The sequence below is a fragment of the Sycon ciliatum genome, chromosome 1, assembly GCF_964019385.1.
Source record: "Sycon ciliatum chromosome 1, ocSycCili1.1, whole genome shotgun sequence".
Classification (NCBI taxonomy): domain Eukaryota; kingdom Metazoa; phylum Porifera; class Calcarea; order Leucosolenida; family Sycettidae; genus Sycon; species Sycon ciliatum.
In genome coordinates this window covers 93,218,078-93,225,742 of record NC_088643.1, presented here as the reverse complement: position 1 = coordinate 93,225,742, position 7,665 = coordinate 93,218,078, and the positions used below count along the sequence as shown (strand labels likewise).

The 7,665-nt window shown below is 46.7% G+C and overlaps 1 long non-coding RNA gene across 2 annotated transcripts; it reads right to left on the bottom strand.

Moving 5' to 3' along the window:
- Positions 1-137: 137 nt before the first annotated feature.
- On the bottom strand, positions 138-2,226 carry LOC135806562 (uncharacterized). 2 transcript variants are annotated; one of them, XR_010551243.1, is made up of 3 exons: positions 1,499-1,749; positions 1,241-1,406; positions 138-700 (listed from the first exon to the last, which is right to left on the bottom strand). It is a non-coding gene; the product is annotated as an uncharacterized LOC135806562 (long non-coding RNA). The 2 variants fall into 2 exon arrangements; XR_010551242.1 differs by having other exon boundaries at positions 1,241-2,226.
- Between the last annotated feature and the right edge of the window lie 5,439 nt (positions 2,227-7,665).

Below are 7,665 nucleotides of genomic sequence, written 5' to 3'. Positions count from 1 at the left end.
GTCTGGTGTAACTGCACCAGATCCTGGGGAAATTAAGTCAGATGCAGAGGCAGGGTCGTCCAGTGATGCTACACTGCCGTTCTGTGTGCAACGTTACCGCTAATACCCCCGGCGAAAACACAAAAAAGACAAACACGTGAAAAGACTACAGTATTGACCGTTCTGCTAATAAATGCATGACTGCTCCGACAGTCGATAATCGAAACACAGAGCACCAGCATGATGTTTTCATATTGGGAACCACACAACAGCTCAATTCTCAAGCCCAAAAATTGATGAATACAAATACAGAGCGACGCAACAAGAGGTCATCCGGCAACCAAACAAACCTGGGTCTAATGCACTGAATAGTCCTGAAATACGCAGGCCAGACAAAGCAGTGCAAGCACATAATGTTACAAGGTACATGCATTGCAGAACAAAGTGTAACCAAAGATACACAGGGTTATAGCTGCACACTTGTGCATGTGCTCGCTCAGCCCAAGAACACACGATCATGATGATAGAAACAATCCGGGGGAAACACGCTAACACCGAAGTAAGCATCAACACGTAAATAGTGCAGCTCTGAAAAAATTACATTCACATGAACATTGGTGTGTCGAGTAGTATTAGGCTTGAATAATCATCCAACCAAGACTTCATCAGGTCCCAGACGCTGAGATCGCACGCCGAATGTGAAGTGCATCTAGCCTTGAACCTGTCGCACAAGGCACACATATATGGCAAAATGACATCCACTCTGATTATTTCCAGAGGCCAATCATGACAGAACACAGAAATGAAACCACGGGCTCAACCAAGTAAACGCAAAGGAAGTTAGTCAAAATAATCCATGCAGTGCTCTTTTAATTGCAGCGCTGATTGCAGTGTTGCGTCATAGCCCGATACCCGCTGAGCACAGACACAACTCCATTCGTCAGGGGCAAGACATACTCTTTTGGAATAAAGTCATAAAGTACAGCGTTCCAATGACATTACGGACACCTCGTGTAAATGCATGGTCTGTTCATCTGGCCGACTCGGCCACGCATGAGAGTGTGTGCATGTACATGCGCGCGCTTGCGCGCGCACACACACAAACCATGTATTCGGTGCGTATGGTGTACCAGTTGCGGGACAATGAAGATGGAATCATTATCATGATGTTACATGTACATCTACAGTGTATGTTTGAGTGTATTAAAAGTAAATTTTATTTTATTGCACATTTCTTCGACACAACTACTGAATTACTTACTTCACATGTTCGCATTTCTCATAATCGATCCACCTGCACTCCGTATCAGTCGAGGAAAAATTCTCCCAGATATACACTAGTCACCACAGCCATGTGATGACATTGGGATGGGCCCCAAGCAGTGCACGATTGCACTCTCTAGTTACAATAAATTTGACCAGATTATCTGTGAAGACAAAATGCAATGCATAGCGCCAATCGATGGATGAAGAGAGAGTTTGTAAATACCCATATCTTTCCACTTGTTCAGGAGCTTACCTTTTGGAGTTCACATCGTTTACACGATCTCTCATGCTGTCTTGCACCTTGGTTTTGTTGAAGGTGCTTAGCAAATGTAGTGCGGTGCTGGGTGCGCCACTCCACAGGCAAAGAATTAAAGAACAGGGCAGCACGATTTGAAAAGGAATTGACACCGTCAGTCGTCCGGAATTTAGAAATTGCAATAGCAGCATTAAAAGAGCTTCTTGTTGTCCTAGGGCCGGTTGAAACTTGAGGGAAAAGGTCTGTCAGATTTGGGAGAGGGAACACGACATGATTAACATGGATAAATTTAGCAATGCTACGAATAAGGTAATGTTCAAACGAATCAATCGACAATCTAGCTAACAGCGGCATGACGTCATCTTGTAGTTTCGAGCCACAAGCAGCGCGTACAGAACGACGATAAACGGACGAGAGTCGCTGTCGGTCCTTGGCGGATAGCTTCATTGCAAAGCAAGAGCAGCAGTATAATAAGTCAGGCAGGATAACCGAGAGGATAAACTGCCGTGTTGCCTTCAAACTTAGTTGCCGAAAACACCGTCGAAGAGCGCCAATTTTCGTGCAAGTCTTCCTAACGATAAAGTCTATGTGACCAGACCAAGAAACATCACTGTCTACAATGACTCCCAGGATTCTCGTGCTAGACACTTGAGTCAGAGGCTGTTGGTTAAAAACGATTGGAGTTGAGAGGGGTTGAGAAGACTTAGAAATCATCAAAGTTACAGTCTTTGTTGTATTAATGCGCAGCCCAAGCTCGTCTAGATCCACAGAAATTGCAGATAACGAATCAGTAACGGCAGCGACGGCCTCAGCTTGTGTACGTCTGCTGGCATACAACGTCATGTCGTCAGCGAACATCGGGAGCTTGCAAGAAAAGGCCTCTGCTGTCAATGGGAGCTTCCGTACATAGATGTTAAATAGCACCGGACCCAGAATGGTGCCCTGTGGCACGCCACTAGTGATTGCCACCAACGGAGATGTTCCAGTGTGGGTAACCACCCGCTGTTGTCTGGCACAAAGGTATGATCGGAACCAGGCCAGGGCCACTCCCGAAATACCGACAGCTGCGAGAGCAAGAAGAAGCTGCTGATGCTTCACCATATCGAACGCTTTTTTCAAATCAATACAGACAACCGCCGTATGCAGTCCAGCGTCGCGCGAGACAAGCCAGTCGTTCGTAACCTTGGTGAGAAGCTGTCCGGTAGAACGGTGCTTCCGAAAGCCAAACTGGTCCACATGGAATGGGCAACGATCATTAAAAAAAAGATGTATACGAGAAAACACAAGCCCCTCCAGGAGCTTGGCTAGGATAGATGTTAAAGACACTGGGCGGTAGTTAGAAGGGCAGTCGCGGGGGCCTTGAGTTGACTTCAGAATTGGTGTAATGTTTGCAATTTTGAACAAGGATGGGAATTGACCAGACGAGAGGGAAGTGTTGAATAAGATAGCAAGTGATAGAGCAATTACGTCTTTTGATATTTTAAGTAGACACGGAAGAATGCCGTCCGGTCCAGGGGCTTTATTACTTTGGAGGTCACCGATCCGAAGCTTCACCTCTGCTACTGTAACGGCTGAAAACGTAGTAAGGTCGTCGGATTTAGCAGGTCCCATTGGGAGCTTGTAATTCGCTTCCTTATCTGTGACAATCGAGTGAAAATAGTCGTTCAATCGCTCAGGTGGGATGGTAACCGTTTGCTTCGGAGAGGAACGCTTTGTGATCATATTCAAGGCTTTCCAGAACTGCCGAGGCTCCCGTTCATACCGCTGGCACTGGTCTGAAAAGTATAGATTCTGTAGGTGTCGATACAAGTTATTGCACTGGTTGCGCAGCCGCTTGAATTGTACAGATAGGCTCTCGTCTCGAAAGTTAGTAGCTTTTAGTTTCTTGAAGACCGATTTGCGCTTTCTAATCAAGGCAAGGAGGGGCGAGGTCATGAACGGGCAATTTTTCCGACGGGACTTCCTGTGTTTCCTGGTTACGTACGGTGCGATGATATCAAGCACAGCATTGACTTTCCCTGTCCACTCGTCCAACATCAGGTCTGGGGTACGGGATGTAAAGATATGAAGATCGGAGGACAGCAGCATATCGCAGAAACACTGAGCGTTGAAGTTCCGGTAGTCTCTGCGTGTTTGATGGGTAGTAGTATTGCTCCGCGCATCCATGATGGGCACTGGGACGGAAGTAATGACGAGGCGATGGTCTGAAAACTCACAGTCCACGACAGAGGCTGACGGAACTCGATCAATGTTCGTGAGAATACAGTCAATGGATGTACGGGTAGAGCCTGTTATTCTTGTTGCTTCAGTTACTTTATTGGCCAGTCTGCACGGAAGTAGCAACGTGTCTTTGAGATGGTGGAACGCACTGGACGTCTGACGCAGAAAGTCCACATTTATGTCACCTAGCAACACAATATTCTCGCCGTCCAGCTGCTCCGTGGATGTAGCGAGCCGATTCCAAAACTCTACCGGCTCGGATGGGGGACGGTATATGCAACCAAACAAGGTACTATCTTTGCCTGTGCCAGCTCTAAGCCACATCAACTCTAGACTGGAGTGTGAGTGGTCCAAGATGTGCTTAGCCTTAACATGTTCCTTTACGAAGATGCAGATCCCGCCTCCTTTACGACATGGAGTGCAGGAGGATAGGCAAGTGCATCCATCAGTGCACGGCCTGTCTCGACGTAAGAGAATTGTGCCTGGTACAGAAACCTCAGTGTCCGAGATGCTTGAGTCGAGCCACGTTTCCGTAACCGCCAGCAGATCTAGGCAGTGCTCATCTATTAGCTTAGTTATAACATGGGTTTTATGTCGTAGGCTGCAAATGTTTATGTGGCCAACATTTAGTCGGTTGGATGGATGAATTGTAGAGTAGAATGCTGGGGTTGAGGGATTTGGAGACGAAGGGGTGAACACAGGAGCATGCGGGTTCAGGGGCTGTGAATACCGGTAGGTGGTGTGTGGCATTATGTGAGTGCTGGAGCTGTGCCGTCAGCACCAAAGCGCCATTCACGAACTGCAAAACCGAGCGAGTCCGGCCAAAATGCTTTGTCCTGTACGGTGGTGGCGTCCGACGCCAACACTGTGACCCTGGCAAACCCTGTTCGGAAGCGCTCCGAGGTGTACACAACACTCTGCACGATGTGTACATCCTGTGCCAGACAATGCTCTGCAATTGATTTGGCATCATATTCGGGGTCCACGTTGCCAACGTAGAACACTTTGACTCTTGGCTTACCCGTTAGTGCACATCGGGTGGTGCTCTTTGGAAGCTTGGGTGCCAGCCAGCGAGACGATTCCTGTCGCCTGTACGGCTTGGGAGGCTGGCGTTGTGGCCTTTGGGCAGCTGGGGCAGCTGCAGGGGCAGTATTTTTGGGCTGCAATGCTGGTTGTTGGTGCAAAGTTTCTGCATACGTGGGTCGATGTTGTGGGGTGGAGGATACGGTTTTGGTAAAGCTTGGTTCAGTGGGGTCATTGTTCAAAGTTTGAATCACCGTATCGTACCTCTCAACTTTGGCATGCAGGTCGTTCCTAAGTTCCCGTACTTCCGTCTTCAGGCACAACACCTCTCTGGCAGAATCGTTGAATTTAGCTTCTATTTCTCTCATGGCGTGTAACTCAGTCTTCAACTCTCGGACGACATTAGTGAGTTCAGACAGAGCTGAGCACAGGCTGGCAACAACACCCTCATTAGCAGCCAGGGGGCTCGTGCTAGTAGGTTCACTTACTTCTTTGTCCTCATCCAGCGATCATCGGTTCTGAGCAGGGCAACAAGATCGGGTCTGGTGGCTTTTCGTGGGATTTCCAGTCCACGCTGCCTGATGAGGTCCCTCAGCTCCCCGTCGATCAGGACTGCAATGTCCACTTCAGCAGCGGGCTTATTAGCCATTTTATTACTAAACAAAGGACTTTTCCGGTGGCCTAAAGCCCAGGAAATTACAAAAAAGGCCGCTTTTCGGGAGCCAAAAAAGGTGCTGCCGCCCCTACGAAAAAAGTTGTGGTACGTATAGTGCATGATAGTCCTGGAGCCAGGTCCAGAAATCTGACAGTGTCATTTGACACCTCGTCCAGGAAAGATTTGACTTCAAATTCGGAGAGGCGGACCAACTATAGGAATTTTGGAGAAAACTAGAAGTTCCCAATGTTGTCCGTTTGGAAGTTATGAGCTTTTCCAAATTGCTTAGGTTACTATGGTAACTTGTGTGCAATTAGCCGTTCCTGAGGCAAAGCCGGTACAATTTTGGAGAAAAAAGTTACCTTGTTGGAAGGCGAGCTCTTTCCAAGACTATTATTGAAAACCAGAAGTTTATACTTATAGGACTGTCGGCTTCCTTGTCACAGGAATTTCTCGAATTTCTACGGTTACCGTGGTAACGTGTATGCAATTAGCCACTTCTAAGCCAAAATCAGTGCATTTCTCCCCTGTAGGCAGGTGGAAAGCAGAGAATAGTTATAATAATGTGGATTAGAGGTCTATTGGGCTGTTTCATGCCTGGTTTGTAGAGACTGGGCTCCTCTCCCCTCTAACACTACCGGGATTGCATTGACCTGGCACTTGTTTCCTCCCTTCCTTCACATAATACAATGTACATGTACATGTACTGTACATGTAGTACCCAGACAGCGGTGTGCTATGTTGACAGGAATGGTCACTATGATCCACTAGTACTAGTACTTTCCACCCAATTCACATTTTCTTTTTATGGAACAATGTCATGCAGGCTGTCCAATCGACATGTACATGTACATGTACATGTACATGACTGTTTAGGAAGCACATTGCCCATGAAATACAGTCATGTACATGTACAATGTACATGTAGACCGGGGCGGGGGCCTACGCCAAGACCTGGAAGGACAATTTTGATCAACGAAATGGCGAATAGACAAACAACTGCCCTAACCGCAACATACATGATGTACAACAAACTCCGCCACATATTCCGTGCTCATGTGTCATGCTTCAGCAACTCACAGCAAGCATTTACACAGGAAGGTATGGTCACATCTCTCTGATCAAGCAACAGTTTCAAAACAGTGCCGGACGGACCCCATGGGGCATGGGGCAGTGACCTCTCCTGCTATCTAGCCGAGCCACTATGAATTCTACACCTAGTAGTAGTACCAAGAGTGTATAACCGGGGTGGGGGTTATAACTCTTGCTAGTACCTGTACCGGTACATGTGGCATCATTTCCAGCACTCACAGAATAGATACATGTAAATGTACATGTACATGTACGTGTGCAGCAGTTGTTCACCATCCAACTCGGCTACAAGTGATGCAAATACAGTACAGTACCTGATTGTTAGATAGGAATACATACATTATAATTGACATGCACATGTACTCGACTTGTTACACCAGCCTCACCTTCTATTCTCTTTTACATGCACTACTAATACTATACGATGCGCTGTATTCATGTATTGTTCCCACACACTTTCGAGGTTGACCTTAGATAGCACACTGGAGACCTTTTGATGCATTTCACTTTCAGCCGCCCTTTTAGTTATCTACACTAACAGCTGTACATACATCCTAATGCCCCTTTCAACAGTTGTCCTCCTGGTATTATTGCACACCTACATGTACATGTATACGATGTATTGTACACCCTTCTATTCAGTTCTTCCTCTAACGTATTCCTCTTGCACAGGTGCCACGTCCCGACCTTTCCCATTCTTCTGCCCACACAATCATGTACCTTGTAGTTTGACCTTTCTTCTTACTTCTCTCTGCTCTACGTATCCCCTGACCATAGGCTAGCTTACTTACTCACCCTATAAAAGCTACTGTCTTTCTAGTTTCCTAGGCTACGGATTAGTTTCTTGCCGATTAAGACCAGTTCTCCGCAGATCAGTTCCCTGTACATGTATATTAGTTTCATGCTAGATTACAGTGTATTACCTGAGAACTCTTTCTCTCTCTCGGAATAAGTGTGCAATTCTGTATGATAACCATTATCCATTACTGTAACCGCTTGCTCTACCGACTGAGCAAAACCGGGACTTAACATGATGCCACAGATTATTCCATGTACATCGAACACCCTGGATGGTTTCACCTGTATACAATCATGTAAATGTGGAGACAATTATGGCCATAATAATTACTGACTACTCTCAACTCCTACAAGCCATATCTCTTGCCAATTGTCA